The 20,278-nt window shown below is 37.5% G+C and overlaps 1 protein-coding gene and 1 non-coding gene across 3 annotated transcripts in view; both read left to right on the forward strand.

Annotated features, from left to right (window-relative positions):
• The window catches only part of LOC132197597 (nephrin-like), a 203,174-nt gene that overhangs the window by 31,421 nt on the left and 151,475 nt on the right, over window positions 1-20,278 (forward strand). The window lies entirely within an intron of this gene.
• Trnal-aag (transfer RNA leucine (anticodon AAG)) lies at window positions 2,297-2,378 on the forward strand. The gene has a single exon. It is a non-coding gene; the product is annotated as a tRNA-Leu (tRNA).

Raw genomic sequence — 20,278 nt, forward strand, 5'->3', positions numbered from 1 at the left:
AACGAGCTCATTACTTTTATTTCGCGAATCCCCGCCGCGTGGATGGTTGATGAGAAGAGCAGACAAAAAGCAAAAGAGTCGGGAGAAAAAGAAGAAATAATATGCCAGCTCATATATTTCATGCCCTAATTACGCCACTCGCGGCATGAAAAATACGACTGAATCTACAGACGGTGCTTCTATCAGGGAACAGCCACGTGCTCACTCTGCGATGATGCGTTAATTGGCCAGAAGGGGAGATTTGCGATCAAAGCCCAGCTTGTCGTTCTCAACTTCAAAAGATATCCACTCCAAATACTCCTTTATCTGTTTTTATCATCTGCCGCTCATATTTTTTTGTGTTCATTGCACTTAAAATTAGTTAGTTCCAATTGAAATAAGAATTTATCTACGTACACAAAGTTTAAATGTAGAAAGATCAAAGCAAAAATGGAGCTTCTGCCACTTTCCATAGTTCACAATGCATCTTCCGCGATTAAATTTTATTCCTGACTTAGAAAATAAAATATTTTTAAAATTTTCTTTATTTCATTTTAAAATATACAGTCTTAAAAATTAATATTCTATTAACTTTCAAACCAAAGTTGACTTGTTGATAATTGTTTTTGAATCCATATTTTACTGGTTTGAAAATTTATTTGAATCATATTTTTGGGTTCTGAAGTAAAATAATATATTTGTAAATTTTTTGCAATGCCTTTTAAATATAAATTAAAATGTTGTATAATTTGATATCATTAAAAAAAGTTGGTTTTGCTGATGAATTGATGATCCTTTACAGAATTAAATTTGCTGGTTATTTAAAGTTTTTATAAACTGTTAATGTCATATTTACTTTTTTCCTAATTAAAGATTTCATTATTTAGTTTCAAATCATGTTCATTAATGTATCACTGGGCATTCTGTGCCCAATTACATCATCCATAAATTCAATATTACAAATTTCAATGGGTTACAAGAGAAAGAAAAATTACATCAAAGAGCAAAAACAGAACTTACAGAAACAGTCCTGAAATTATTTATATTTTTGTAGATTTATTATTGTTACTTGATTAATGTTTTCTCAATTAAGATTGTGCATTTTTTTTTAAGTTACTATTCATCACTGGAGCCCTGCAGTTTATTTGGCAATAATAATTTTCAACATTCCCAAAGGAGGAAGAGTAAAATTTGTATGAATCAACAAAATACAAAAAAAATTTTCAAGCAATTTCAAACAGAGCTATAATAACAAATTTTGGATTCAAATAGATTTTAAATCTGCAATTTACGAGAGAAAAAAAAATTAGATATAATTATGACAATTTAAATCAAATTTTAATTATTTTATTTGTGAGACTTTTTCATGTTTCGACTTTGAACGTGGCTGCTTTTCTGCAATCCCATAAACACAAAGTGAAAGAGTTTCCACTCTAAAAGCGTAAATTAACCAAAATGAAAATTTAGCTTGGATTTACAAAGCGGTGTCCTCTACACATAATATAATAAAAAGTCGCCGGTCGACGAGACTCTGCGGTTCACGATCGTTTGTCGGAGTTCCCCCAACGCCGCGGCACCAAATGTATTTTGCGAGAGCGGAGCAAACACAAAAGAGTGGCAGGCGATGTGGTCGCGCGCACCACTCGTGAGCAATTTTTCTTAGGCGGCCGCCGCGTGTTTGCCGAGCGAGGCTGCTGCTGATGCGGGCGGGCGTGCCCAGAACAAATGTCAGGCCGCGGGTACAAGTGTGCCCTGCCCTTTGTGTCGTTTTAATTGCTGCCTCGAAAAACTTTTTTGATGAAAATATCAAAGACCACCTTCTCTCCAGCCTGTTTCGCTCCCTCTGCTTTTTTTTATATATTTTTTATTCTCTTACCCAGTGAATGCTTTAGTTTTTTTGTCCGTTTATTGGAGAGAAGCGCACCTTTAGATAAACGTGTCCATTTTTTTCTCACCGCCTTTGACTGTCGACGGAAACAAAGTCAACAGTGGCAAATCAAGCGGACTCGAAAGACAGCATTTGAAAATTCGCTACGTTGAAAGTGCCGCATCTGCAGGGGCAGATCGTGTTTTGCGGCGCGGATAGCGCTTTTTGGTGCAGACAATGTGAAATTGCCGCCCAAGACAGTGGAAAATTCTCTCATTTTTATGAGAAATGTGCTCTCGACCAGCAAAAGACGTCCTAAATTGGATAAAAATTACTTGCAGGCTCGTAGAAATACTTCCACTGGAAATTTTCAGAGCATGGAGGGACCAAAAATTACTATTTCACGTAAAATAAGAATCTCTATCGATTCTCGAGGCCTCCACTCATAGCGGTAGCGTGGCCGAGCGGTCTAAGGCGCTGGTTTAAGGCACCAGTCTCCTCGGAGGCGTGGGTTCGAATCCCACCGCTGCCATACTTTTTGCATATCTTGACATAATAATTCAATTTATAATAATTTTGTGTACTGAAATTTTGGAAACGTTTCTGAAATAACTGCCAAATATTCTGTACCTTTTTGCAACATCGGCACACAGGCTTGCAGTTCTTCCTTCTAAATAATTTCAATGGTACAAAACGTTTCAATCACTAAATAATTTTTAAAATGTGTAATTTTTCTTTTATTTAATAATTCATTATTCTATTGTTTGCTTTATTTTAAAATTTTATCTGAAAAACTTAATTTCTGTACATCATTAAATGATTTTTTTTTTAAGATACTTATTTGTTTTTATCTTGCAAGTTACAAGCGAGAAGCATTTTTTGGCTAGTGCTTTTTCTGACTGCTGTCATACTAGGAGCGCATCATTAAATTAATTTTGGGAACGTTAAATTAAATTTTAATTTGATCGGTCGTGGTTTTGCTAAAAGGTTTTGTTACATTTCAAAAGTATAAAAATGGTGGCAACTGAAAGTGGAAAATAATTTTACTCTACAATATTATTTTAATCAAATGACGCCTACAATATTAGTAAATCTTTTTTATTGGGTATTCGTAATTCCACATGCCAAAAAACGCAGAAATTGGGGTCTTTGAAGTTTTTGAGTACGGGCCTGATCAAAAAAGAAACTTTTCTGACTTTGAAACTTTTTTTTTGAAAACCTCTATGCTAAAAGCTTCTTTCTTTCACTAGACGCTCGCACCTTGGGGCATGCAAATCTTGTCGAGACCTTTACCGCCGTGTTTCATGTTCCTCTTCTCACTGCTTTTTTTCTTTCTCTCTCGCAAAAAGGAATATGCTCCGTCCAGTTTTACAGGCAGATTAGTGTTCCTCGCAAAAAGCGGCTTGCACTTGATCCTCTCTTGCAATATGTACTTGGCACAAAAGCAGATAAGGTCTCACTCATTTACCACTTCAAGTTCTCGCAACTTGAGTTTATCCCGAAAACTTTCGCAATAAATTCCCGCGCAAAGAAGCGAAATTGTTGGAGAATATGCTCTCGCGATTAATAATAACAAGTTAACAAACACCCGCCTCTGCCTCGACAATTATGCACAAAGTTTCATTTTATCGTTCCTTTTTTTCCATATAAAAATCTTTTGCACCCCAGCAGAGGAAGATTCCGTTCCGTATTAAAGCACCTGCAGAGCCGGAGAGTCGCTCCAGCGGCACTGAACGCACCGGACAGACCTCGCAGCCGAGGTAGTGGCCGGCGACAAAGCGCACGCGAGACTTTGAAGAGAATTTCAAGCCAGGACAGACCGTTGTCTCCAACAATGGTAGTGGCCGAAAAAGCGACCGACCCCAAGTCGAGCACCACCATGCTCTGGGTGCAGGCGTCCGCCCTCCAGCAGCAGTTCCACCAATGCGAGGTCCACTCTGTTTACATGCCTCCCACAATTGCACCCGATTTTAACCCCCGCGTGCCGCCCCCAGTGGGGTGGTCAGACCAATGGGGCCTGAAACACCCTCAGGACACCACCCAGACCCTCTGGACGTCAAGGAGGCCCCCAAGTCCAACTACAAGTCGCACACCAGCCCTTTCTGAGAGCTCATGGGGCCGCGGCAATCAAAATGCCGGCTTACTGGGACAGGTCGCCGCCGTCGTCTCAAGGGTTATGGCCGACCTGGACTGGGTCCAACACACCCTTGACAAGATAGGCATAGAGTTGCCGCCGACCGTTATACCACAGCCACTGCCACCACCCGACTTAGCCCAGCACAAATATGCCCAGATGGAGAGAGAGTACCAGAACTTTCTCGAGTACGAGCGAGAGCAAATGATGCTGTACCCTGTTTTCCGCCCGGAGGTCAATGTTTTTGAGATCGACGGGAACCTCTTCGACGACGCTCCTTCGGGTGCCGCGATGGCCCACTGTGTTGGCGCCGACCTTCTGATGACCAAGGGCGTCGCCGTTGAATTTCGCGAGCGTTTTGGCTGCCTGCAGTATCTTAAGGAGCAAAACAAAAGAGTTGGTGAGGTGGCCACCCTCGCCCTTCAGGACCAATATGTGTTTTATCTTGTAACTAAACAATTCACAAAAGGTAAAAGGCCCACCCTTGAGGACTTCCGTACAACCGTTCTCCAACTTGCTGAACTGTGCACCACGCTAGGAGTGGCCACGCTGGCCATGCCACGAATCGGCGCTGGCCTTGACAGACTGCCGTGGCACCGCGTCAAGGACATCATCGTCGAGGCCTTCTCTGGTTCCAAAACTCAGGTCTTGATTTACATGCGGCCGGACGAGCGCCTCTTGTACTCGTCTGTCGTCGCCACCCCGAGTTCGTTTCGGCCAGCTCCGGACAGGCCGGCCTCTGTTCCTCCTGTCGAACCCGAACTGACCCAGGAAGCCGCTCACTCCGTCAGCCCCTCCGTTCCACCTGCCCTCTCCGTCGAGGACACCCACCACTGTGTCTCCTCCACCACACCAAAAAAGTCGAAAACCGAACGGCTGCTGGCTGACCTTTCCAAGCAGTCCACAAAGATGTCGACGCAGGAGGAAACAAAGAGTGACAACATCCAATCCCCTGGGCGAGGCGGTGCCCTTAAAGCCGCCACCGTTACAGTCAGCCCAGAGAAGGGTGGGCCAGCAGCTGGGTGCAGTACGGAGGCCTGTGTGGAGACTGGGGCAACCTCTCCTCCTGCACCCAGACCCACCCCACCAATTACCTCAGGTGAGAATATTCCTAAAAATTCTCCTCCGGCGGCCTGTGAGGTCATCGGAGAGCAATTTACTGCTCCTGATGGTAGTGGAAATTTCAGCCATCTGTCCGACTCTCTCCCTGCCGTCACCAATGCCGACGTCTCTGACCCTGCCACAACTGTTTCTGGCCCAGCCGTGGGTGCTTCTGGTCCTGCAACCGCTTCGCCTGGCCCTGTCACTGTTCCTGCTGCCAACATCCATGTCCCTCCTGTAACCAGACAGACTACGCAGCCCTCCGCCTCGAAGGACCAGCTCGTAACAAAAAACTTATCCCGTGTGGTTCATCCCAAAGGTACACCTGGACTGAGAAAAAATCCTTCCCGCACAAAGTGAGACAGCCTACAGTACAAATTCAGGGCGTTAAAAATAGAAACAATAGTTTTAAAATTTTTCTTATAAATGCACAGGGATTAAACACAACAAAGAAATTAACCCTTTTTGAAAACTATATACTCAACTTAAAGACTCAGCCTACAATCATAGGTATTTGTGAAACTTGGTTGGATGCTGTAGATGTAAAATGTCTGAAGATTGCTAATTATTCATTGCTTACATATTTTGGTCGAAAAAAACAGAATCGAGGAGGTGTCGCTCTCCTACTTAACGATAGCTGTAACTCGAAAACAAAAGTTCATAGTTTAAAATCAGAAGAATCAGCGTTTGAGACTTGTTCTATATCAATACAAATAGAAAATAGAAATATTCAACTAATTTTAATATATAGACCATCAAATACTATAAATAATAGTTTATCACACTTCAATGGCTTTTTCGACAAACTTGAATCGATCTTAGAGCAGAATGTCCAAACAGGCAATGAAGTAATATTATTCGGAGATTTAAATATAGATCTATTAAAAAATAATTCGCAATCTCAGAAGCTTATAGAACTTACGTCTTCCTATAATTTTAATTTTTTAAATAACACCACACCGACTAGAATTTTTAATGGCTCCGCTAGTTTAATCGATCATTTCTTCGCGAATTTTGATTGCCAATATACGTCTAATGTACACAGAGTAGATTTTTCTGATCATGATGGGGTCTTTTGTGACTTTCAAATTAATTATCAGTCCTTCAAAGACAAGTGGATTTTTAATAGAAACTTATCTGATGAAAATTGGCAGTTATTTTACAGTAAATTACAAAATGTTAACTGGAATGATGTTTATGAACAAAAATCAATACATGACAAAAGTGACATATTTATGACCAAGCTAATTAGCCTGTACAATTTTGCATTTCCCTTAACTAAAAAAATTATTCGGGGCAATAAATCTAGTAAAATTAATCTTTCTGAACACACTAAACTCCAGCAAATTCAAGTAAGAGAACTAGGTGAACAAATTCGAGTGTTAAGTAAATTTTGTAACCAGAATCATAATACTTTACAACATAAACAATTGGAACAATTAAAGTTACAATATAAATCATCTAAAAATTATTTAACATTCTGCATCACAAATGATGCACAGAAGGAAAATGCGCGCAAAATAAATTCAGCCCCCGATAAAGGAAAGGCTGCATGGAATATAGTGAAAAAAATCACAGGAAAAGACTGCAAAAATAATAATGATCAGATTGCAACCTTAAGTATAGATAGCGAGAAAATTACTGATTTGCAGAGGATTGCAGACATACTGAATAATAAATTTGTAGAAAATTCCCCCCTTCTTGATGAAAATTCATGTCATATCGCTTCCGCTAAAATCATAAATAATCCAACACTTACGTTTTCCATCTCACCCACAACATATCATGAAATTCTATATGTGATTAATAACTTTAAGTCCAAAAATAGCACTAGCTGGGATGGTATCTCTATTCGCACACTTAAAAATATCGCCCCACTTATCGCAGCACCCCTTTGCCACTTAATTAATGAATCTTTTATGCATGGCACTTTTCCCAATAATTTAAAGACTTCTAAAATCACTCCACTCTTTAAAAAAGGAGAAAAAACTGATCCTAATAATTATAGGCCTATAGCTATAACTTCTCCAATTTCTAAAGTTTTTGAGAAAATTTTCTTAACTCGTCTCGAGCAATATTTTGAGGGCAATAAACTACTCACCGAAACGCAACATGGTTTTCGTAAAAAGAAATCGACTCTAACAGCGTTATTTGATATGGTAACTGAATTATATGATTGTGTTGAGAAACGTGAAAAAGTAAATTTAATACTGTATGACTTTTCAAATGCGTTTGGCTGTCTTGTACCAGGAATTTTGTTAAAAAAATTAGAAATGTACGGATTAGACCCCACTGCTATATCTTGGGTGAGCAGCTTTCTATTAAATCGACAACAATATGTGCAATTTAAAACATTTGATGAACATAATATTGAGAAACTGATAACATCTAACGTGTCATATAGCTCAATGGGAGTCCCTCAGGGAACTACCCTTGGTCCTTTTGGCTGGACAACTTATAGTAATGATTTCCCCCTATATATTGTTATTGCATGCCTACTTCTCTTTGCTGACGACTCTTCGGTCGTTGTTAGAGCAAAGTCATATACTGCAGTAAATCTAAAAACAATAGAAGTAAATAACCAAGTAGTCCAGTTCGCTGAAAATAATTTTTTAAAACTAAATGCAAATAAAACGAATATTCTACAAATTCATACGCATCAAACAAAAAATATTGTGCAACCGCAAGTGCTCTTATCAAATGAATTAATTAAAGTATGTAGCCAAAGTAAAATACTTGGTGTTTATCTGTCTGATACTTTAAGCTGGCTCAAGCAATGTGAAGCGGTAGTGAATAAACTTCGAAGCACTGCCTTTATGTTCACTATATTAAGAGGTCACCTTCCGAGAGAAAGACTCCGAGAGGTATATTTTGCATACGTTCAAAGCCACATTTTGTATTCGGTTGTTATATGGGGTGGCTCGCCGCACATGGACCAGGTGTCAGTGGCACAAAAAAGAGTTATCCGTTCGATGGTTGGCACTCCACTCTGGAAAGGTTCGGATATCCTTGATTCATGTAAACCATTATTTACAAAACTTAAAATTTTACCAGCATATTGCCTCTACTTATTAGAATGTATGAAATTTGTCAACAAATACCCAGAAAAATTCAAATTAAAAAAAGATGTGCCAGCCGCAAAGATTTATAATACAAGAAGTGCCATGGCCTTGGCCCACGAGTGTGACCTCTTCGTTGAGAGTAGTACTCTTAACATGACTTGTCAAAACCCTCTTACGATGGTAGCTAAAATATTCAATCACTTTCCTGTTTTTGTGAAAAATAGTATTCAAACCGCTCAATTTGAACAGCTTGTTAAAAAGGAGTTATATGATAATTTATTTTATGACAGATACGAATTTTTTGCACATAGATTTAATTAGATTTAATTAGTAACGTAATGACTTTGACGTGTTCTAAGAGCAACATTAACCTGTTAGGTGGTATTATTGTGCTTGTTAATGACTGTATATTTTGTGCTCAAAAGAATGAATAAAAATATCTAATCTAATCTAATCTATCCAAATCCAGCTGTAATCGAATGCGACGAACGGAAAAGTTTCGGTCCCAGTCGCGCCCCTGCGGAGAAACGAATTCGCTCTGCTCCATTGGTTGCGCGAGTGCGTGAGCATTCAAATTGGCGAACGTACGTCTTTCCTGCGAGACACAAGAAGTTCACTGCTGCCGTGAGACTGACGTGCACAAAAGCACACCAGTTCGTTGCCTTTCTGAAAAGGGAACAATTGTCACGTTTCCCTAGCAGGGACGGACCGCCATTTATCTGAAAAAAAAGTGAAAAAGGTAAATAATTGATTTAAAAAAATTACAAACAGACGATAACACTGAACAGGATCAAATATTTTGCGTCAATCAAAATTTCCATTTCTTTTGAATTTAAGAAAATATTTCCTGCCTTTGTTTTATACTCTTTTTGTAGAATAACTTTGTAATTTATAAGCAAACTATTTCCAAAACACATGATTTGAGGAGATAATTTTGCAAAAATTTTCAAATTTTTTAAGAAATTGATTGCATCCGCATTATTATTATTATTATTATTTTAAATAAATTTTGTGTTGATCCCTAAATAAGAAAAATATGTAAGATTTCACTATCTTCTTTCTAGAAACCATATTTAAGAGATATCCTTTTAAGCCCAACGTGGTGATTTATCGGCAGGAAGGACCCACAAAAGTTTGTGGACACACTTGGTGCCGCATCGACCCCCTCAAAAGCCGTACACAACTTGAGTGTATTGTACATACCTGACGATGAAAAAGCGGCGGTCCAGTCGAGAAGGATGGGCTATTCACACGGTGATGCCGGCGCGTGAGAACAAAGGGCCGTGCGGCGTCAAATGAGTTTGGCCAAATCCGATTAGGATGATGCGAGCATCGCGCGCGCCGCGCTTGAAAAACAAGCAATTGTCCGAAATTCAAATTCGCACGGTGCCTTTTGTTGCGTTCCGTAAACAAAACGGATTTGGCACTCCGGCATTTTTGCCTTAATCTAACAAAACGAGCAGCAGGAAAAGGAAAGCACGCTTTACGTATTTCACCGCTGTGTATTTGCTCAAAACCGGGCAAATCGATCTGCAGCTCAAACACAGCTGGTTATATTCATGCTCTAGGAAATAAGTATCAACTTTTACTAGCAGCCATCAGGTATAATTTTTCTTGATGTAATAAAACCTAATTAGTTGTTTACTAAACTTTCTAATTTTAAGATTTTTATCCGTATATTGCTGTTGGTCCTCTCAATTTGTAAACTGGCTGCTTATTGAAACAGCTTGTCATTAAAAACCTGAGTTGGAAATATCAAAAAATTTAATTAATGAACGTCCTATTTTGTTTGTTGAAAAATAAAACTTTTTTCAACATTTCAACAATAATATGTAGTTATATTTTTTTAATTATTTAAGATATTTACATGATCATGAATATTTTTCTTAGATTTTTATTATAAATATTCTTAATTTTTGCTTACATCATAGTTAGTTTGAAATAAACTGGAGAAAATTATATATCATGAAAAATCCATGAACTAGCAAAACTGAAGCTCCGTTCGTTCAACAACGTACCAAACTAATAATTTTCTGCAAGACTGTTGAGCTGAGCATTATGGTAACAAGATAATTCCGCGACGTCAAACGTCAAACATTGTTGCAAACTTATATTAGAGCACACAAGAGCTAATCCAATTAACGCAGTGTATCGCAAATGTATGCTTAAAAATCCGCACCGGCAAACTTCTCAACAACATTCTCGGCTTTAAGCTGATTGGATCACTTAATGCTGGTTCAGCCACATTTATAGATTACCCAGCCAACCGTGCAATGCTGATTTGAACGGCGGTGGAAACTGTCAATTCAACCATGTACCAAGAAGTTGTTATAATTAATTAGCTTACAATTAGTTGAAATCAGTTTTGTAAGCCAAGAGTAAATGCAACAATTAAATAAGTAAAATGAAATTATGTCTTGAATATTGAAGAAAATAATACTGTCCAGCTGAGAGCGGAATAGATTTAATTTTTAAATCATTTATTTTTCTTATAAATAATCAAAAAGTTTTGAGTTTATAACAAATCAAAGATTTCATTATAAAAAAACTAATTATTGATTATAATCAATTAAAATAATAACACGTTTTGTATCTAGCTTGCCTTTTTTATTTCCTGTCTAAATTTAAAAAATTTAATAATAATAATAATAATAATGGAACCATGAAAGAGACAAAAACTGTGTTCCCGAAACTCACTCACGTCTTGTGATAAAATGTGTGCTGGAGCCGCGTGTAGCACCTTCATCTATCACTCTTCAAACCGACGCCGAAAACACTCCGCCTAGAAAAGGTCAAATTTCATTCAAGGAAACGCTCTGCCCTGGGAGCTATGAATATAAAATACACTCGGCGAGATGAACGCACACAAATCCAGCAACCTCCGATCGCAAATTTTTATTTCAATTTGCGTTGCGACGGAGAGCATGTTGAGCGATGCAAATAAAAATAAATTCGGCCCCCGGAGGCCTAGGGTCATTCGTCGGAAGAGAATTGGATGTGCAGGCAGCTTGTTTTGTTTTTTTGCGAGAGAGACTTAATCCGGCCACTGATTGGTTTGGATTTTACAACTTTGTTCTCTACATATTTTTCGCGCAATTGTTTTCCCTTGTGGAAGGCCGCTGGGGGCGCATGAATCCAGCTGCCTTTTGCATCCGCACACACGCTGTTTTTCGTTTACAAACTTTACAAGTGATAACTTATGGCGTGGAGGAGCCGCCCGCCCGCTTCTATTGCCGCTATTCACATAAACTTTTACAGCGGCAACCACAATATTTTTCGCTCCGTGCATATAAAAAGGAATTTCTCACGGAGAGAGCAGGAAGGGAGCCTGCTGCAGTCTGCATTTAACATTAATTCTGCTGCATGGAAATGAAAAAGTAATTTCGCAGAGCTTGCTCGGAAGGGTAAAAAAAAAGCGCGCTCACGGATTTAAATCAAATTTTAGTGCGACATTCAACGCGCGAGAGGCAAATAGTTTTATTATTAGCATACGTATTCTCATTTCTCACTTTTGTTGAGCGCCAGAAGGCTTTTTTATTTGCATTCTAAGTGCTGACAGCTTTGTTTGTGCGCCAGTGCAAAATTCATTTGAATCACGGGATTGTGAGAAAAGAACGTTTATTTTTTTCAGATCTTTAGGAACAAATGGAATTAAATTTTAAATAAATATTGAAAGAAAATTTTATGTGTTTTGACTAAATTTCAACTTTTCTAGCCTTATTTATTTTTTTTTATTATTGTATATTATTAGATATTATTTATAAAATTAAACGTATAATATATATTTTAGATACTAAAAAAAATAATTTTATTTAATATTTTGTATTATATTTCAATTTTGTATATTAATCAGTTTATATTATCATTGTGGTATGGAGCTAGAAATTAATTTATGAAACAATCTAAATGGTTGGTTCGATCCTCGTGCAAGTAGTTCATACTATGTCTGGTGAAAGATAATAATATAATATAAATAAAATTCCACGTTTATTCTTTAAAAAAAGAAATAATAAAACTCCCCTTGAAAAATTTGTTGGGGAGAAAGTATTAGTGAAAACTAAAATTCAAGTTAAGATTTTTTCCACTACAGCAGGCTTTATTAATTGAAGGACAATTGCTAAATTTAATTTTTTTGTCACAGGATCTGCAATAATAATCATTCTTTTTTTGTACTGTTTCAATAATTTCAAGAACATTCCAATCACAGATTAACATGAATTAATATAAATTGATATAAAAACGCAATTTCAGTCTTCTATAGAAAATTGCTTGTGCTTCAAATTGGAAACTGAATATAAAGTTCAAAAACGGGAACAAATATTGAACATTAATGAGACGACTGTTGTGTGAATTACAAAACACCTGTTCGATTGCCGCATAAGTTAAATTGCAACGCCAACAGCAACGTTCGCATCAAAGCATCTAGTTTGAAATTTCCCAGGAAACGCTTGGGTAATATATTTTTTACAATAGAGGCCGGGTTGTGTCACACTTTCATCAAAACGTTCCATGGCTTTTCTACGCGGCCGCAGCAGCGTTTGATTGAACCAGCGGAGACGTGCTGCGTGTAATATGTTTCGTCGTGTCATTACACTTTTTACACGCGCCAACGTTATGAAACGCGCTGGCGTTAAAATGCCGTAACTTTTTAGCGTCTGTGTACGCAAAAGAGACGCGCGGTGCACGGAAAAGTTTCGCGCACACATCGATTTTTCATAACTTCTGATTAAGCAAGAGGGCCGAATTTTAAAACGATCCTCGTAAATTCGGCATTTGTGCATCCCCATTAAATTCCGATGTAAGAAAAGAGCGCCCTGAAATAAAGTTGATGAGCGAAATACGTCTTTTTACATCTCGATAAAAGTCTGAAAGGCGCGGCTGTTGGGTTTTACAACTGATTGGACTGAATCACGATCGGCGGCGATGAATCTCAAATTTATGGTCTCGTTCAAATTGTTAAAGACAAGATAAGCCAAGTACCGACCGATTTTTTTTTAAATCATTGCGCCGTCAAAACTTAATTAAACGGCGTAAAATTGCTAATATGGCAAAATTAGAAGAGCAAATTATCAAAATTGTATGACATCCGAAAAATGCGAGCGTTGAGAGGAATGGAAATCGATTTTTTTGCGGCCTTCACTTTTGAGCTTTGGCTGGGATGCATGAGCCGGATTGTGGTGGAAACTGACCCTGACCTCACTCGGTTAGAATATTCGCACACTAAAAAAATCGAGCTATGCAAAACGCAGTGCTCTACACTTCAGATTTTTAAATCAATTTATTCAAATAATTTTTATTGGATTATTCTCTAATTTACTTGGAAAAAAATTTCCCAAATGAATTTTAATATTTAGTCTTGGAAAATATATTATTTATTATTTAAATTCAAATGTACTTAAAATTTAAATACACATTAACCAGCATTTAATTAACTTCCACCACTCCTGTTTGCAATGAGCATTGATGTACAATTTCAAACTCGAGGCTGACGTATAACATGGAATTGCGCTTACAGAATTGGAGGCCTGGTCAGGTACTGAGTTTCAACTGATTATAGAAAGTCGTGGTTACATAGATTAAAAAAACAATATCATATAGCATAATTTTGAATTATCCGTTTAAAGGAGTAAAAATGATAAAACTAGACTCTCGTGAATATTAGTAAATACCGTATCTATGGACCGTATTTTACTGATGAGTGAATTTTACTACCGCATGAGTATGGAATTATTCTTAATGGATAAAAAATTATATTTTAATTAATGTTAAAGTGAAATGTAAATGTCATTTCGATCAAATTTTATTTTAAGTTTTATCCTCATAATAATCTAAATTATCTCATCAATTTTTAAATGTACAGCACAATTTTAGTTATACCCAAATTTTAGTTGAGCCCCGTAATTTCCAAAAAAGCAGCGAATTAACGATTTAGGAATGATAAAAAAATAGCTTCACGCAATCATCAGAAAAGGCATTTCACCCTTCAACATTTACCAAGCAATTTCACTTCCACCTTAATCGGAAACGGGGTAAAACGCTAGATTCACTCTGGCATAACCAATTTCAGCAGCGTGATCGAATCAGCCAGCGTTTGCGTGCACATTTTTCCTCGATTTAATTACAAACTGATTCGCAGTCAAGTTCAAAACTTGTCGCGACTTCTCTACCTGGAAACGTGCCTTTCGGGCAAACCGCGGAGACGAGGTAATTATGTGATGCACTGAAGCACGAGCCGTGGTTCTGATTGCGTCACATCTACGCCGGTGGTGACAAATTAAATCGAGCCTCTATATTAACTTTGAAACGCAATATCCTGCGCCGAGACTTTCTGAACTGAGCGCTGCGTTTGATTATTGAAGTGGCTTATAGTGTAGACTTTGTGTATTTGCCGTTCAAATCTGTGGATTTGTTCACGTAAACTGCGTGTTAGCAAATTATTTTACCAGAATCAAATGATTCACAGCTACATATTACAAAGTGAATCAATTAACACCCAACAAAATGTAACGTTTTAACTTGTAGGGCTAAAATGTTCATTAATAATTAAATTCAAATGTTGCTATTTGTTTAACAGTGTTTCCACTTTCCTAGCTTTATTTCAAAGCCATCTTTTAATTTTTTGAAGCAAAAAATAATAAAAAAAAAACGATTTTAGAAATGTAAAATTTTTGAAAATGCTCGATATTAAGAAACATGAAGCTCCATATTTTTTAACAGACGTAAATTGATTTAACAGTTTTTAACTAAAACTTATTATTGTAATTTGAAGTAGGAAATTGTATAAAATTAAAAAAAAACTTTGATGCGACAATTTAGTACACTTTTAGTGGTAAAAATTTGATCAAATTCTGTATCTGTATCCCAGATAATAATAAATTTTGTTAAATAATTTACAAGACATGCAACAAGAAACTCTCTGCCTAATTTTTATGTTACAAGTTTTTAGTAGCGCAAACACTTTCCGGAGGAGGGAAGATGAGAACTCTGTCTCTTGCCTGCCCAGTGCTTGCTTTGAAACCAGAGAGGTCAAAAGAGTTTAGCTTGGAGAAAGTAGTCGAGGAGGACTTGAGGTTGCAAAAGTGCGTGAAAATCAAAATGGGCCAGCGAGCCGGGGTGGTCCGGCTATCTCTCTCCTCCTCTGGGCGCGCAGAGCAACAAGGGCCCGTGTTTTATGTGGGTCACGTCGGCCTGATAACTCGCATCCGAATGATGTACATAGTTTGGAGTACACGCCGTACGTGCCGTTGCTTGATGCCGCCGCCGCTGGTCAATTATTCAAAGGAGAACGCCGTTTAAGTAAATGCCTGACGCCAGGTATGCCGCCGGTCCGTTGATAAGAGACGCACAAAGTGCTCCGTTGAGGAATATTAAAAAAAAAGAGGGAGACAATTAAGAGAAAGGACAACGGAGGTTCGCCTCCGCACATCAATTACGCCGCAGTGGCGGTTTTTGTTGGCGCTTCTTAAATGGGGACAAATTACTTTGTCGTGAAGAGACACCAGACGTGGAGATAATGAAAATTAGTTCATCGTCTCACTCGCACCACAGCTACTGTTATTTTAGTTTTTCAACAAAATCGGAACAAAATCAGATGAAATTAAGCAGTATTATTATTTGAAACTAAATATACTGAGAAATGATTGAATAAAATGCTGGAATTATTATTCTAATTGCTATTTAATAATTGAACGGGCGTGTCATATAATTTTCTCAAAATAAATTTGTTTGATTAAGTCAACAATTTTATTAAATAATTACCAATTTTTTTCAATAGCTTTGAAAGATCGGAGAACAATAATTAATATTATATGAGGATTAACTAATTTTTTCTAAATTATTTTATTTATTTTGAAAATTGTTGATAATGGAATAATTCTTAAAATACATAAAAATAATCATAGATGAAAATAAAATCAAATAAAGGAAATTTGATTAAAATGTATCATCCAATCAATAATTAAATATAGCAGCAGAGGAGAGCTTTCAGGGACTCACCGCAGACATCTCAATCAAAGTTATTAACTACATTTCTGTTTGTAAAGGACATATTTCCGTCAGAAATCATTCCAATCCTTCTCCAAAATATTTAATATCTTTGGGCTAAATATTGAATTCGTTTTCAAAACGATCATTAGCTTGCCTGCGTTATTAAGAAACGCTGAGAACCGCAAAGCACCTGCTCCCTCCCTCGCGTCGTCAATCTGCCGTTAGCTTCTCTAAAATATTGCAAAAAGCTCTCTCTGCTGTAAATATTTATCGCCCTCTGTGAACGAAGCAAATAATGAAGGTACCAAATTTAGACCTTTTGAAGTGGAGTTTATATTAAAATTCGAAATGAGCAGATTCTTCGCTGTGATCTGAAAATGTGAACATTTTTCCTCTGCCGCGCTTAACTTAACGACCAGATTTGGCTTGCAGATGCTTCTTCCATTGGTGTGCAAATTGACCTCACAGGAAGACGCAGCAAATCCCGTGGCTGATTTTTATGTAACAAGTAGAAGTGCGTGAGAGGGGCTGATTAGGCGGACACACACATGCACTTCCTGCTCGTACTTGGCCCTACTGCGCGTCTTAAGTGTTTTATGATTTATTTATACTGCTTTACTATAAAATGGCTTATCCACTTTTATTTTAGTGTTAAAGGATCGTAAAACCGGCCATAAACTACACGCAGCCCGTTTTTTCTACCCTCCCCCCGCATATGTATTTTTTCCCTCCCAAGGGTAAATTATTACTTGCGCTAGTTGTTGCGCAAACGTCATTAGCAGCGCTTGGCGAATTTTCGAGTGGCCCTGCCCGCCTGCATGCCCTCGCTGGGCTTGGACTTTTTGTTTGCGAGATGACATCAAATTAAAACCGTTTGTGCAAAAAGCCAGCCACGACTTTGAACTCGCTAAGTGTGGGTGCGAGCACAATTAAAAAAAGGAAAGGAAAATGGGCCGACTATACATATTTTGTCGAGGACTTGCTTTTGTTCACTTCCCCTCGTAATTATGCTTGCTTATCGTGTGCCGACCGCGCTTTTCTCGGCTCCGAGATTTTTTTTAACAGGGAAGGAAAATGTGAATTTCTTTCATGATTATTCATACTGGCGTTGAGAACGCAGTGAAAATATACGACATAAATAATAAAGCATAGCGGGTGCTTGCAAATATTTCTTCATTATTATTTATTAATTACAAAATTAAAAACAATTTAGTGCATAAAGGCTGTAAGTGTTTAATGAGAGAAAGTGAGCAACAGAAATATTTATTTTGAATTTATTTTATTTTCATATTTTGCTCTCAAAATTGGGATTTTATTTTGATTAATTTATACATTAATTATATTTATCATATTATTATAATTTAATAATTTATTAGTTTTATTAAAACAGAACTATAATAAGGTGAATTTTGAGAGTAAAATAAATTTTTTTTATTTTATTTTGAAGGTTTATATTTATTTTTTATATGAACCTTCCACAAATGTATTTGAAGAAAAATTGTATCATTCTTGCGACTTCTTGTATAACTTGGTAGTAATTAGCTGCAAATGATGTTTATTGATATATCACAGAGGCACTTGCTGCCCTTATCTAGACACATCGATCATAAATTCAAAGTTATTCAAATATTTTATTCCCATTAAGAGAGAAAAATTACAAATCTTTACAATTAAAATATAAATTTTGGAAAAATTACAAAATTTGAAAAACATTATTAATTGTACAACAAGCAATTAAAAGGTTTTTTTCTAAAGGCTTCCCTTTATTTAGACTGCCTGATACTTTCAAATACCACTTTTTATTTTTAGTTTTTGCTCTTGCTCCTTCAATAACTGCAGCTCTCTTATTATGATTAGGACCAGACTTTATATTGTCTTTTCTATTACTTCAGCTTTTTTTTTTAAGAACTTTTATATTAAAAATGTTAGTGGCAAAATCAAATCTGGACTGAATTTTACTAATATCAAGTTCATGCTTCAAATCTTTATCATTCATAACAAATCAATCTAAGATTCAACATTTCATTATCTTTTTTCTTTTTAAATTTTGATAAATAAATTTCGAAATAAATTTATAACATATTTATAAACCAAAAGCTACTGATTAAATAACCCCCTCTTCAACAATTTATTTTATATAGTGATTGTTTTTCACTTAAAAGTTAATTTTGAGGCCATAAGATAAACTTAACAAACCTCAGATCAGTTTTGAACTAGCTTTAATTTGGATATTTGATCAACATTAATAATTACTCGAAGTTCTTGGCTCACTTAATTAATTATACGCAATTGGAATTAATTAACGATGTTGGTATCACTTTTCAGTATTGTGAACATAATTTGCGTTTTCAATTAATATTGTATCTCTATACGATCAGCCCGGCTGATTTTGCAGCCTGGAAATACAGCTGGCGGTCCATTAACGCAAAACCGATCTTCGCAGTGGGAGGGCGGCGGCTGCAGCCCCGAAGCGACGCGCATCGCATGCCAATCACCCCCGTGCGAGCTGCGGCGAGCATTTTCAATATCACCATATTCGCATGCAGCATTGTCATTGAAATTCGTCCAAACTTTGTCGCCTCCTGAAAAAGCCTTAGGGCCTCGCCCCCGCAAACCGTGATGCAGCGAAATTAATTAGCATTTAATTATGTCTTGAGAGAGAGAAAGTTTCCGTGTATAATTCTTCGCAGCAATTCTCGTGTTTTATGGCAGGCTGATTTACGACGAGTGCATCTTTCGCTCTCCAAACTCGCTCGGCACCCACACCAACTAACTTAGTCGACGCGCGAGCAACTCTTTTCCTTTTCAGCCAGTCTAATTGTTTGATGTAATTGCTGCGAGAAAGAGAAGGGGAATTATGAACTCCGCCGGCTGCTGGTGCTCAACCGCCGAGTTGTGGGCGGGACGCAACTAATTTGAAAGGTGACTTGCTCGACATTAATTTCCGCAAAACTGTTTGTCAGCAGCTGACGGCGGAGAGAGAAACGCGTAATTGCCCATTTCTTGTTCACCCGAAGATAAATCCGCGAAATAATACTAATAATGATTTTCTTGAATTGCAAAAAAGAAAAAATGCGGACAAAAAGTAAGAGTGGCTATTTGTAAGCACGATATTTTTATTTTTTTCCCATACCTTGATTATTAATTTTGGTACTTAATTAAGAATTAGAGACTTTGTTATTATTTTCTTTAATACAATTGTGTTTTTTACTATAAATTTTGTGTTTTCACTTATTCTCTTCTGAGTGAGCATTTTATTTAAATCACCAACTTTCCACTCTTTAAAACGCTTCACTTTTGAAAGAGAAATCAAAATAAAATTTTCTTAATTGGCCATAGTGCTGCTTTATTTGAAATTCAAAATGTGTTTCTAAGTTGAGTGTGCAAGGTCCGCACTAAATGCACGGTAAATGCGAAAGAATCACGCAAGGCCATTAGACAATCTCTTCTCGCCTAAACGGAGCTCTATGCCTAGGAAGCTTTTAAAAAAAATGTGGAAAATCGATCAAATCTGCTATCTCCATATATTTATCCTCATAGCACGAGCGGAATCCCGGCAGGGATTTGCGGCGATGCAATTCGTAGATTGAAAATCTCAGGTATGCAACCGGCGCAGCAGCCGGGCCCAACTGGTTGCATAGTCTGGATTTGCCGCACTCGAGCCAACGGAAGGGAATAACTTTGGAGGAATAAGCCAAGTGTCACGTTGAATATTGGAAAGGAGACCGCGCGACGGCGGCGGCAGCGGCGTTATTTCTCTTTGTCTGTGTGCAGCGCGAGCTGATACACATATATTTCATGCACCTTTATGAAACTCAAATCGACGAGCAGCACCCTGTGGCTCTTATAAATAGCGCGGTAAAGGGCCCTTTGTGTGCGTGTATGTACCGCACGCGCCGTCGTCCCCCTTTGTGCAGATTAGAAACAGGCACTTGTAAAACACGCGCCGACTTCTATGCCGAACCACTTCACAAGCACCGACCGGGCCTTTTTTCCACTACGAGCTTATTAATATATCGGTGGTGACGGTGGAATTTGCATTAAAAAATAAAACGGGTTCATTTCGAACGCAGCCACGCGAATATTTATTACCGAGCGAGAGTGGCTTTATTTCAGCCTCGAGTGGCAGTTATTTGACTGATGCTTGCA

The sequence above is a fragment of the Neocloeon triangulifer genome, unplaced genomic scaffold (assembly GCF_031216515.1).
Source record: "Neocloeon triangulifer isolate White Clay Creek 2 clone unplaced genomic scaffold, ASM3121651v1 ptg000012l, whole genome shotgun sequence".
NCBI classification, from domain to species: Eukaryota; Metazoa; Arthropoda; class Insecta; order Ephemeroptera; family Baetidae; genus Neocloeon; species Neocloeon triangulifer.